The 14,312-nt window shown below is 35.4% G+C and overlaps 1 protein-coding gene across 2 annotated transcripts in view; it reads right to left on the bottom strand.

Moving 5' to 3' along the window:
• LOC123674661 overlaps positions 1-14,072 on the bottom strand; it is a 143,999-nt gene extending 129,927 nt beyond the window's left edge. For both annotated transcript variants that reach the window (XM_045609613.1, XM_045609614.1), the window contains exon 1: positions 13,624-14,072. The gene's annotated coding sequence lies outside the window, so the exon portion shown is untranslated. The remainder of the gene's footprint in view (positions 1-13,623) is intronic.
• Positions 14,073-14,312: the final 240 nt, after the last annotated feature.

Genomic DNA, 14,312 nt, shown 5'->3' with positions numbered 1-14,312 from the left:
AAATCGCTTTATTGTAAAAAACTGGTTATACATTTATGATTCAAAGTATTGTGCATCGCTGGCCACTATTTTCTGCCATCTTCCGGGCAGCTTATGAACCAAGCGTTGAAAAAACTGGTCATCTTTTTAAGCGATCCACGAATCGATCCATTTTTTTAATTTTTCACAAGACCGGAAGTGCTAGTTGTGTGCCATTGGTCAAAACAAGTGATAGTCCAAGGGGGCATCTTCTGGAGAATAGAGCGGGTGGGTAGAACTTCCAATTTCAACGTTTCCAAGTATATCTTGACCACTTTCGTAACATGGGGTCGAGCATTGTCATGCTGTAAAATTACTTTATCATGTCTCTCGTTGTATTGCGGCAGTTTTCCTTTGAATTCTCGGGGCTCCAACGTATTTCTTGCCTTCGATAACGATCACCTGTGATTGTTTCAGTCCATTTTGACAACTTATAATACACTACGCCGAGCTGGTCCCACCAAATACTGAGCATGACCTTGGAACCGTGAATATTCGGTTTGGCCGTCGACGTGGAAACATGGCCGAGATATCCCCATGATTTTCTGCACTTGAGATGTTCGTATGAACCCATTTTCTCTCCAGTCTCAATGCGATGCAGAAATCCCTTCCGTTTTTGCTTTGCAAGCAACTGTTCCCAAGCAAACAAACGTCGTTCAACATATCTCGGCTTCAACTCGTACAGCACCCAATTTCCTTGTTCCTGAATCATTCTCATGACTTTCAGGCGTTTTGAAATGGCTTGTTGCGTCACTCCCAATTATCCTGCCAATTCTTGTTGCGTTTGACACGAGTCAAGACTCGTGTTTTCGTAAATAAGGCCGTTAGAAATTTTGTGAGTTTGTCAATTTCAAAACTGCTGATCTGATCCAGGTGGAAATATGTCCTTTATACTGTAGACTCACGCATTTGAATAGATTTATACAGGTGCCAAAATATCAATACAACAAACTGTCAAATAATAGGTCACCTTATTTTTGGATGAACGCTGTAAAATGACATCATTTTTTCGATGAATCTTCAGACCACCGTTTAAAATCAAGTTTTCTAAGTGGGTATAACATTACAACTTTCGAGAATTACATATGCATATCAAGGTGTTGAATAACAAATACTTTGTTTCTCAAGATATCGGCAACATAAGTCAACTACTTATGTTTCCATTAAGACAATCCGAAGAACCATTATGTGAGATCTATAAAATATTCAAGTTAACTTCTTCAGATGATTGTGAATTTTAATCAACCTGCTCATCAAAATTAGCGAAAACTGAATGTTAATGTCGTCTAGAGATGAAAGAGTTAGAAAATAGAATCTATTAGGTGGCAAAATATAAGAATAGTTATTTATAATACGAGTGCAGAAGGCATTGATATTCTTCCACGAGTTCAAAATTCAAAAACGAGCCACGAAGTGGCTCGTTTTTGAATGAACGAGTGGTAGAATGAGCCTTCTGTACAAGTATTATACATTATTTTCTCTAATTCATTGCATTTTCATTGAAATTAATGAAATATTTCCATAAATATCATTTAGTGATTTTTGCATTGAAAAATGTTGGTTGGCAGAACTGATTTCTTTAAGGTAAATTTCAAATTTGAACGATGAATTGACAGATAAAGCCGTGGCGGAAAGTTCGGAGTACCAACATATAATAATAAAATATAACCATGAAAACTGTGCGTTTCTGATATATTCTCGCACGATTTTGTTCTACAAGATGTAGAAGAATGAACGGAATAACCACAGAATTAGAGAAATATCATTACTGAATGGATGAGATAATGTTATAAGCACGTTCCTTGGAGTGGAAAAAGTCCAACTTGAATTATTTACAATTTACTCAAATTTTCGGAGTTTACGTTTTGAAATGTACTAAGTACTATGTCTCGATTCTGATGTTTTCTATTCCAAATATTTATCGTACTAAGCCGTACTAGAAAGTATCTTTATAACCATTTCAAGTATCATTTCTATTGTAAAACCATTTATGACTCATTATGCTTAAAAAGAAGGAAGGATATCTTTCTTGTCTATTCTTTTTTTTTTACTTGAACTACATTCGCCAAGAAATGAGTTTTTATTGAATTTTATCTTCCATGAATGAGTCCAGCCAAATTACTAACTGCGCTGTATTTTTTCTGCGAACCATGAACCCACCTCTATTCTGGTAATTCTAAATATTTTTTAATGGTCGGATTAAGAGCCAATCTGCACTTGATGAGAGGCTGGAGAGAATCAAGTATAATTCAATTAGTTTAGGTGATGATTGATTTATCCACCATAAACGATGTCAATTTTTTAATTTCAACCTTGTCTTCTACGAAGAAATGAGCGGGAGAATTGCTAATGAAGTTATGACTCATAAGACGTTCTGAAAGATTTATTAAGTTGAGAGTTAGCATAGTTTAATATATGATTCGATGATTTATATTTTTCTAGGATAATAATAAATAAATAACAAGCAAAAAAAGTTGTCTCTGCTATCCTTCAGTAGTGAGCTTCAGGAAGTCGATGGTTGAAAAGATCCATGAGATATAGTGAAATGAAATATATGGCACGATAAATTGTACAATAATATTGCCAGGACAACCACCAGGACGCAATATTATTGCCCAATAAATTAGACCGAAGCAGACACTTCTGCAGTTAACTAGGAATTTTTTAACTAGGGATCTGCTGTCATGATATCTGATATATTTCTAATTTTTTCTATATACGTTTGTTATTATTGTTGGTACTCTGATTCATTCAGAAACTTGAGACGTCTTCACCAACGAGATTTCAAATCGAAATGAACCATTTAATAGTACCATCTTCGACTTGTTTGAGTTGACGCTTTGAAAAATCTTGAGTTTTGATGAATTTGAGTTGTCCAAATTCATGTTCTTCTGATAAACACCCTGTACATTTTTGGATCAAACCTCAAACAGTCTTATAATACTACGTATTCGGAGAATCTAATTTGAAAAAGGCTTTTTCGAAAAAAAAACTTTTTTTCCAGAAATATTCGAAAAAATGTGAGTACTTGTCGCCACCATTTTTTTCAAAAAATCCCATTAACTCATGAACCGTTGATACCCAGGGTATGGCATATCGCTGAAGTTGTCATCAAAGTTTTCGAAAGGAAAAATACAGTTGATGCAAAATCTTGGCATGATGAAGAGTTTCCGGGGTCTGCACCAGGAAAATCAACCATCATTGATTGGTATGCTAAGTTTAAACGTAGTGAAATGAGCACCGAAGACAGCTTACGCCCAAAAGAGGCTGTCACCAACGAAAAAATCAAAAAAATTCACAAAATAATTTTGAATGACCGTAAAGTGAAGTTGATCGAGATAGCAGACATTGTGAAGATATCATCTGAACGTGTACATCATATCATTCATGAATATTTGTACATGAGAAAGCTGTGTGCAAAATGAGTGCCGCGCGAGCTCGCAATCGATCAAAAGCAACAACGTGTTACTGATTCTGAGCAGTGTTTGAAGCTGTTTGAGTGCAATATTTTTGCGTCGATATGTAACAATGGATGTCATTTCACTCCGAAGTCGAATCAACAGTCAGCTGAGTGGACTGCTCACGATGAACCGAATCCAAAGCGAGGAAAAACACAACAGTCAGCTGGCAAGATTATGGCATCAGTAATCTGGGATGTGCAAGGTATAATATTCATTGATTACCTCCAAAAGGGCCAGACCATCAACATTGATTATTATATTGCGTTATTGAATCGTTTAAAGTATGAAATCAAATCGTTAAAAAACGGCCCCATGTGAAGAAAAAAAAGTGCAGTTTCATCAAGACAATGCGCCGTCTCACAAATCAATGAAAACAATGGTAAAATTGCATGAATTGGGCTTCGAATTGCTTCTGCATCCACCGTATTCGACAGATCTGGCCCCCAGCTCCTTTTTCCTGTTCTCAGACCTCAAAAGAATGCTCGATGGAAAGAAATTTAGCGCCAATGAAGAAGTAATCGCCGAAACTGAGGTCTATTTTGAAGCGAAATACAAATCGTACTACAAAAATGGTATCGAAAAGTTGGAAGATCGCTGTATCGCCCTCGAAAGCAACAATGTTGAATAATAAAATCGAATTTTGCCAAAAAAATGTATTTTACTATGGTATACTATGCAAACTTTCAGTACAAAATTACGAATTGTTTTCCATGAACGCTATCGCAGAGAATCGCCCTTTATATAATAGCTTTTCTTTAGCAATTCACATTTAACAATTTCTTGAACTTCTTACACTCAACAGTTTAATAGAAATAGGTAAATGGTTGTACAAAATAATGGACTGGTAAATAGGAGAACATTCAAATTTTGTAGTTACATGAGCAAGAATACACAAAGTACCTAGTTATATTTTTCGTAGAATAGTGGTAGAAAGCTGATAATTTGACCATTAATTGTTTATGTTCCTCTACATAAATTAAACATCTATACAAACTAGTAAAATTAAAAAGTTTATAACACATTCATTAAAGTTAAAAATCATGAGTGACTTGTTAGGTTACCGAAAAAATTTTCCAAAGGAAACCACTCAAACTTAGAAATTCCCAATCCCCAAGAAGCACAATCCATCGACAAACGATCTGGTAGATCACTCAATGTAACAAACATGAAACACCCCATAATCGGCGCTATTAGTGAAAGAAGATACACCTCAAAAGATTAATCTTCGGATGTTTTCGTAGCTGCGACTTCATTCATGTCGTTCAACACCTTGCTAGCGTAAACAACGAATGACTAATGAGTCTCCCTGCCAGACCTAAGTATCCGAAACTGTTCCGGTATATCGAAAGCTTCAGCGGAGCTTGAAAGCTCTCATAATAGGTTATCGGAGATTCCTGGAAGTCTTTCAGCCGGGATTGTGTTTGACGCTAACCTCAAACTATTAAGCGGATTTATTATGCAATTCTTTAAATCCAAGAAAAGTGGCCGTAGATTTTTTTGTTTGGATGTTGAGTCTATTTTTGGGTTTAACACAAGTGCGGGGTTTGTGGTTTATTTTTTAATGTAGTTGATCTGAAAATAAATTCTTGTTTCGAGAATGGGCTGTACCTGAATTAAGGTACAAACGAAAATGAGAGATTCCTTGGATAATTTCAAGAAAAAAAAATCCCATTAACAAGGACCCGCAAATGCTTTCCTTTCGAGATACAGGCTGGTGAAGATTTTTTTTCTCATGGCATCTGCACTTCACAAGATATTCAGCTGAAATTTGGCATAAAGATTCCAATTGAGAGTTTACATCACGTAATATATCAATCACAATTTCAAATCTACAGGGTCAGTTTTTTTTTTGGTTTTGGAGCTTTGTGCAGTGGACAACTGGTACTTAATCTTATTGATCTTTTTGGTCTCTTTTATAAAAGCAGCTATCGATTTCGGGTTAAAAATTTCACACAACTCTCTCGAAATCCACAGCAAAACCAAATTATTATGAAAATGGAGTTAGTGAACAGTGGTGAGGAAAATCATAATTAATTTTGGTACTAATTTCCCGATCTGTAGCAATTCGATAAACTCGCATAATTATCACAAAAAAAGAAGGCCTACAAAAAACACCCTGTATCTCGAAAACTGACAGTTTGCGGACCCATATTAATAGGACTTTTTTTCATAAAATAACCCAAGAAATCTATTATTTTCGTTTTTACAAATTGTTGAAGTTGAGATAAAAAGTAAATTCACTTTTTGGCGTTTGTAAAATTCAGGAATTACGTAGATGACAACAGTGTTTCAGAAACGATTTATAAAAAAATTACTGAAAAGCTCAATCTTGGAACAAAAATAATCGCTAAAAATAATTCTATGAATTTCGTTTATTCTTAGAACGCAATATTATCAAGATCTCAGTCGATAATGATTGAATCAATTAAGAAAATTGATGTGTCTATTTAATATTCGAACAGCTTGGTGGTTCAAAACATATGAGGACGGTGACCTATTAGTTAATGACAGATTATAAATTATCTGGTTGAATGTTGACGATACCGTAAAATTTTCGGTCTCTATAAATAATTTGGAATGATTTCCATACAATTTTAGAACATTATTACCTACCAACGTTGAGTATTTGTCAATATTAGAAAAATAAAATAATCAACCATCAGTCTAAATTAAATGGTTTGAGTGATGCAGAATCTGAGATCGAATTGAAGAAGTTTTGCAAGTGGAAATATTTTATATCAACAATTTGTTTCCTCCTAAAGGTGATCACACCATCAAAGAAATACCTAGTTATTTGTTTTATTAGGCAGCAAAGAAGTATATTGACTGTCGAGACTGATAATTCATAGCTGTGCGTAGCGAGGCTAGGAATTCAGCCAAGGCAGTCAATCAACTTTGCTGCCGAGTTAAACTATAATTTTTTCTTCGATTGTTTATAATATGATATATGTAGGATATTGTATTTGGAAATTATTACAATTCCCACAATCTTTTAATTTTTCCTGTAGTGATAAATTGAAACGAAATTTGATAGAAATCACAATTGTTGGAATGGTTGGTTGATATGGAGATGTAAAGGGTGTTTTTTTTAGAGCTAAAGAACTTTAAATTACAATAAAACAACGATGGATTATTCGATTAACATGAATTTTATTTATCCGCAAGACAATCTTGTGGCATTACATTTAAAATATGATTTGTGGCAAATGACCGCCACGGCTGGCTCGGATGTAGTCCAATCTGGACGTCCAATTTTCGATTACTTTTTCCAACATTTGTGGCCGTATGTCGGCAGTAACACGGCGAATGTTGTCTTCCAAATGGTCAAGGGTTTGTGGCTTATCCGCATAGACCAATGACTTTACATAGCCTCACAGAAAGTAGTCTAGCTGTGTTAAATCACAAGATCTTGGAGGCCAATTCACAGGTCCAAAACGTGAAATTAGGCGGTCACCAAACGTGTCTTTCAATAAATCGATTGTGGCACGAGCTGTGTGACATGTTGCGCCGTCTTGTTGGAACCACAGCTCCTGGACATCATTGTTGTTCAATTCAGGAATAAAAAAATTAGTAATTATCGCTCTATACCGATCACCATTGACTGTAACGTTCTGACCATCATCGTTTTTGAAGAAGTACGGGCCAATGATTCCATCAGCCCATAAAGCGCACCAAACAGTCAGTTTTTCTGGATGTAACGGTGTTTCGACATACACTTGAGGATTAGCTTCACTCCAAATGCGGCAGTTTTGTTTGTTGACGTAGCCATTCAACCAGAAGTGCGCTTCATCGCTAAACAAAATAAAATGGACGTAGTGCGCGATACGTATTCCGCACAGAACCATTATTTTCGAAATAAAATTGCACTATTTGCAAGCGTTGTTCTGGCGTGAGTCTATTCATGATGAATTGCGAAACCAAATTGAGAATAAATCACTTGACAGCTGTTAAATCGGTCGCCATCTTGAACAGTAATGCCAACTTAAAATTATATACCTCGAAAAAAATAAAACATGTTTTATGTCCATGATAACTATAGTTTGACAACTTATGGAATATCTGACAGTTTTTTGGGAAAATATCGGATATATTTATATTATGGACAGTGATAGCGACTCAGAAGTACTTACTCCTCCTGAAATAAAGAAGGTGGCAAAAAATATTGATTGTCAGAATAGGTATGTCGAATGTTTTATTCACATTGGGAATAATCACTTCGCTGCCTAGGCAAAGAAAGTAGTTATTTTGCTACCTAGGCAGGAAGAATACTTTGCTGATTGATATTTGTCTGCAGAATTAATATTTGCTGTCAATCGAAGAAAAATTTTTTGCCATGAACAGTTTCAGTTCATCGACAGGTTCTATTTAAGATAGTATTAAAAATTCCAAAATATCTAGCCTCAAATTATCCCACAGTATCGTTATTAGAAACACAAAACCAAACGGCAACGAAGTTATTTGTATTCATTTTCCTTAATGTGATACACGATACCACTGTGAATGATCAGCTGCCCTATCAGACAGACTCTATCGCGATATCTAATTAATCTGCTGACAGTGCAGAGACTCAGCTAATTCGACAGTTTCTACTGTAAATTAATTCCTATTTGCATTTTAATGGTCAGGATATAAGAACAAATTGTCTGGTGGGTCAACTGGATCGTAAGAATAAATTTATAATAAATTCGAAGGAAATCTTCTGGAACCACCTTCGAAACTGACTTAGACCAGCGAGATTTTTGTGGTCCATAGAGCAAGAAGAAAGAAGAAACTTTCAACCTCACCAAAAATCATGGGAATATGTATTGGGTATTTCTTCTCCAATATTCTTCTTGAATTTTTCGGGGGCAGATGATCTGTTAAACAGTTTGCATACAGTTTGAAAATGTTATTTCCGAAATTGCAACTCAGTAGATTTTGTGGTCACGGAAATTGACCCTTGTGTTACTTTATGTGAATTTCGGCCACAGAATCTTATGTCTAACGCCACTTTGGATTCCTGAAATGCTTGTTATTTGTGGAACTTTGGTTCATAGATAAGAAAATAGTAAAAACGTCTCTAAACTGATTGTGATTGTTGTGCATTAACTTGAAGAAAATAGTGAACTCATGTGTTTGTACCGAAGTTCGTATCGATATCCTTCTAAGGTATGATAAATAACATGAAAGCATATTTCATAATATTATTTTTATTTTTATTGGTCAGTGAAATATTTTGTTTTTATATGATGATCAACACTATCAGACAAGAGTTTATCCTTTCTATGTTTATAATGATGAAAAATCTCGTCTCAATGTTGAAACACTTCTCTCATTTTCTACCAAATTAGGATTTGTAGATCAAAATAATACCTATCAAAAAACTGCAAAGGTTAATCAGTTTTCAACGAATAACGAAAGTTGTAATATTGAGAATATTTCGTGGAAAATGCCGAGACATCAAAATTCTCAGTTTGACCGGCCAGGAATAGTAGCCCTACATTAAAAAGCTTTGTCGAACCACCAGATTGCGCAACGTTTGAATATTCCACGAACTTCAGTAAGGCGCATAGAGGCCTTTTTGCTGGAAACCGGCAGCGTTGCCCGGAGATAAGTGTCTGGCCGACACAGAGTACCATCTGCAAGGGAAGACCATAATATCGCGAATTTTACTCGAAAGAATCGAACGGTATCTGTAACAGCCTTCGAAGTCATGTTTTGAGGACCTATAAACGGGTAGTCTCAACCAGTACCATATGGAAACGGTTGCATTCCTCAAATTTAAAGGCAAGAAGACCTTTAAGAGTGCCTCGGCTATCACCTGGGCATAGAGCTACCTGTCGGCAATGGGCGGAACACCCCCAAGACTGGGTTTTACCACAATGGTGCAACGTACTTTTTGCGGACGAGTTACGATTCGGTTTACAAAGTGATAGTCCTCGAGAAAGGGTTTGGAGAAGTCCAGGCAAACTAAAGCAACTCAATTTCGCCCGGGAAGTTGTGCCCTTTCAAGGCGGATCAATAATTTGCTGGGAGGGTATAATGTTCAGTCGCCATACCTCTCATATTATCGTTGAACGAACAGTGACTAGTACCATTTTCGTAAAAAACATCATTGTTCCTTTGCGCAACGAATTTGGGGATAATTTCATTTATCAGGATGATAACGCCCCACCACACCGCACACGAAGGGTTCAAAACATTCTTCAAGAGAACAATATCCAGGAAATGAAATGGCCAGCAAACTCACCAGACATGAATCCAATTGAGCACTTTAGGGGATTACTTAGGCAGAATGGCATCCAATCGCCAAAATCCACCTCCAATTTTTCAGGAATTGAGTTTAGCCCTTCAGAAGAAATGAAACGATGATATGCCTGAAAATTTCATTAATGACTTGATTCGTGGGATGCCTGACGATGTGTGAATGTCCAAGATATTGGAATCTATGATATCTGATAGGAATCTAAGAATACCTCCTGACTCCTATCCTATCATACATATTTCTCCCATTGATATAACTCCATCGTTTACACATCTGTCAAGTTCATAAATCAATGCAATTTATACTTGCAGCGAGTGCTGTAACATACCCAAGCAGCTTACTCCACCAATTAAATTTCATCAGGTAGCCATCAAACCAATCACTTATGAATTATGACAGGGACGAAGAAGAATTCTTAGAATTTGTCATTGAAATAATGTAGCTATCATAATTTATGTGATATTCGCCAAAGTTATGAGGTACTGAGATTGTTGTTCCCGGTAAAGTAAGATATCAGAAATATGAGGATTTAAAAGATAAATGATGAAAATGAAGAAAGTCTGAGAAATGAAATTGCAAACGAAATGGAATAGAGAATAATACACTAGACAATATAAGTAAGTATTAATTTGTTATTACTGTGTCGAAGAGGGTATCCAAGAAGGTTCTTTAAAACAGGATTATGAAGTAAGCACAATAATGCATGGGATTGCATAACACCATGTACAGGGTGTTTCCAAATTAGACGTGAAGTTGAAGGAGGTGTTAGTTTCACTCATTTGCTGTCGATGAAGCCAACACCAGTTTCAGATATATTCGCGTTCTTGTGTTTTAAAAAAAAATCCACTTGACCTTATCTTGTTTTGACAGTAAATCGACGATATATTCCTTCATCTCGACCAATTTATCCTTTCAAGAAATGATAAAAACTGGCAAAAGTTACACCCAACGTGTCTTATCGTCTGAACTGCACCTCAAAAAAAAAAAAAAAGTAAAAAACGAATAATCAATGCACAATTGTTCCTTGACATGATCCACGTTTATTCCAAGTGATGCAGAACAATCTGTGAGCAAGCTTTCTGATCGAAAGCCTTACCAGGAAATATATTCATTTCATGGTGCAGATAAAGAATGTCCATAAATTCTAATATATCAGAGCTGGTTTCGATAAATTCACACTATGCAGCTGTGATCTTGTGAAAAAAAAAGTGGTAAGGTGTCAACTATGTATAACTAGCTCTTCGGTGTATTACCTCATAATTTCGTTCATTAAGTTAAATGCCTGATTTACTGGTGGCTGAAAATGTGCCGTTTTGAAGGGTTCACAATGATTTAGATATGATCTTAGTTTGAAAATATTCAGGTGGAATTCGAAGTAGGTTATACTTATTGCTTCGAGACACATAATAAATAATATACTCAACATACATTCCATTCAATTACACAAGTACATTTTTGTTGATATTGTTGAATTTTTACAATTTTCAGAGTTGCGTTAAAACAGAAATTCGCATGCAAACGATAAATCTTTTGATTTTTGTAATCAACTGTGCTCAGAATATCTATACTTCATTTCAAAGTCAAGCTAGATTCCAAAGTAAATCGTAAGGTTATAAACTTCAGCATAGTCAGGTATGACAAGATATTTGTCATAATTTTTTTGGACTACATAGATTTCATTACAAATGCTGAGTGCTATTATAATGATTGGATCATTTTCAACTGCCGTCAATTTTGAAATCAAGCTTTTCTGATCAATCCTTGATTGTTCATAAATCGAGTTCCTAAACTTATGATTCGCTCTATTTCGAAAATACTTTTTCGAAGGTCGTATACATCAATATCTCCCAATTACGGTTATAAAAAAATCATTATTCACTGCCTACTTCCCAAAATCAACAAGAAATCGATAAAATGGGGGCTATTATCAGTAATATTCTCAGTTCTTCTTGAGCGACGCACACGGTTTCGATCCTTCAAATCATTAACTTGTCCCAACAGCTCAAATTTTTTCACCACTTTCACTATTGCCGGCCGCGAAGGTGCTTCACGACGACCAAAAAGTTCTATGACTGAAAAATTTTCAATATTTTTATAGTGAATTTCACAAATTTCAATGCGTTATTGAAACGTGTACATTCCAATAAGAGCGGGTTATTCAAAATCAAACCTCTTATCGAAAATTCCTGTTGTTTTATTCAAAAATACCTGAAAGTTTTAGGTAGCATCAACATTTTTCTCAAATGTATGATGAGAGTATTGTACTTATAGCAATATAACAAAATTGCATTTAGTACGTTGAAGAATAGTATATCCAGTACACAATCCTGCTGAAAATGACTAAAATCCACACACAATTAAATTAACTCGAATCAACGTAAAACAATATATTTTCAACACAAAGAAATTAATCATTGGAACTGCGCCAGCTATCTGGAGAGTTTTATATCTGAATATTGTTACTTAATCTTTACCAATTGTTATGTTATCACCCCATTGGCTTTAATTAATAGCTGGCAGGTTCTTTTGTGTTATAAGAATACCGACAAAAAATCGTAAATTATTTTTCGGACCATTGTTTCAACGGGTCTGAAATCACCGATCAAATCGTCATGGAAATGGTGATAAAATGTATAAATCAATCTATGAGTTAAAATAATTTGGCATTTCATGACGCCATTTTCGGTCGTTTAGAAGATTAGAATATTTGGGATTGAAAATTAATGAATGGAGTTTTCTGGGAGAAATAATGCATTTATCAAAATTCCATATTTCAATACCAATGTTTGGATCATTGCGATAATATTCTTACTTATTGAATGAATTCCTCTATACAACCATAACTTTTTTCAGACAATAATTTATCCTCAGAATATTCGTTGAAAAACTGATAATAAGTATTAAGTGTGAACGCAGAGTTATTCGTCCTAAATTCCAAATCAAATATTCAAAATGTCTTAGCACCAATACTATTAAACAAGAGCTTTCTACGTTTCTACAAGAAAATATACGATCTTGTATCATTATGCCAGTTTCTAATAGATGATTCCATATCTTATAGTTCAAAAGTATTGAACTTTTACGAATTTGGTGACTTAATTTTTGGCCTTCAAAAGTCATGGATGAGATTATGAAAAGGAGAATCAATGGCAGAAAATTTCATAGAGAGGACTACATTTTATTCATCATAGTTTGAAAAAACTTCTTAACAGAAGATTATTTTCTTCAATCAACAATTGTGATTAAGGCCTTAACACAATTTTTTGAAAGATTCCAAAGAAATTTAAGTAAATTATTATCCAATACGTTCGTAGATGTTACCAGTCGATATTCACCTCATATTCAAAATAGGTTTTTCATTTGATATAATGACAGAATTATACCTTCATGGGACGAATATTCAAAACCAGTATCCTCCATCGAAGAAAATGATGAGCATCTGAGAGATCAACATATGATGTTATCTAAGACCAGTATATTTCCCAAGAAAAACAAGAATTTATAATGCATGAAATGATCGTCAATACTTCGACATGTTGAATATCAAACGCAAATTGCAAGTCCTTCAAGGCGTGCCAGGATAATTCATTGGAAAGTCCCACTAAGGACTAAATTCAGTCGAAACCAAAACAAACCTTCTGGAATCTAGGTTAGGAGAACAAGACGATGTTTTTTCCGATCCACAAAAGACGAATTAGAAGAACAACAGTTAATTAACGTGAAAAAAACAGACGCGTCAATTTTTTGCGCAAAGATTACAGCGTGGGCGATTTACCTTTCCCCAAAAAAAAAACTGATCCAGAAGTCTTTCACAAATATAAGAAAGCGTAAACAAGCAAGGATCCAATTAAGATATTTACAATCACTGCCTGACTCAATAAATAACGATGTTCAGCTTACCGGCAGGGTTGAAGTAACTCCTTGAGGTGTATACAAATGTTACGAAGACGAACTACAGATGCAATACCGCTCGGTAAATTTTCTAAACACTGATATATTTAGGTCGCACTACTTCATCGCACCAATATCCACTACAAATGACTAAATGCACCTGAATAAATCCGAGAAGCACTCTGAAAATCCTGGAAGTTTGGAGTCTAGTTCATGCGGGATACTTTTCAAGTTGTAGGGTTTGGCGTACTAGCCCTAGGTTAGCTTCAACTGTCACTTCCCTCAGTGCCGGTGGTGGCACAGGTAACATAAACAAACTGGTGTCGACGGGGTTATTGAAACAATAAATGAAATTAGCACTCGCGAACTGAAGACTCCGAGTACAGTAAACATCCTAGCACTGTCTAGGAGCTCCTCACGTGGCGAGGCGGTATAAGCAACTGGCGAGTGGCGGTTCTATAAAATGCAACACTTGGTAGCACCACTCTGCAAGCTCAACTTGAGGCAGTCTTGCGGCAAGCTCAACCAGCCACCCACGTGTGACTTTTCGATTTTCATATTCGAAATTGATCGAAAATGTCGGATTATCGACTTTTTTGAACCTGATCCGGTACTTGTACGAGGGCTACCATTTATGTATTGGGAATTGGCAACACTGATATTGACATCGTAAAGTTTGACATTTTTTGTGTTATAAG

This window comes from Harmonia axyridis, chromosome 3, assembly GCF_914767665.1.
Source record: "Harmonia axyridis chromosome 3, icHarAxyr1.1, whole genome shotgun sequence".
Classification (NCBI taxonomy): Eukaryota; Metazoa; Arthropoda; class Insecta; order Coleoptera; family Coccinellidae; genus Harmonia; species Harmonia axyridis.
The sequence above is the reverse complement of the archived record's forward strand: the minus strand, read 5'-3'. Positions and strand labels throughout refer to the sequence as shown.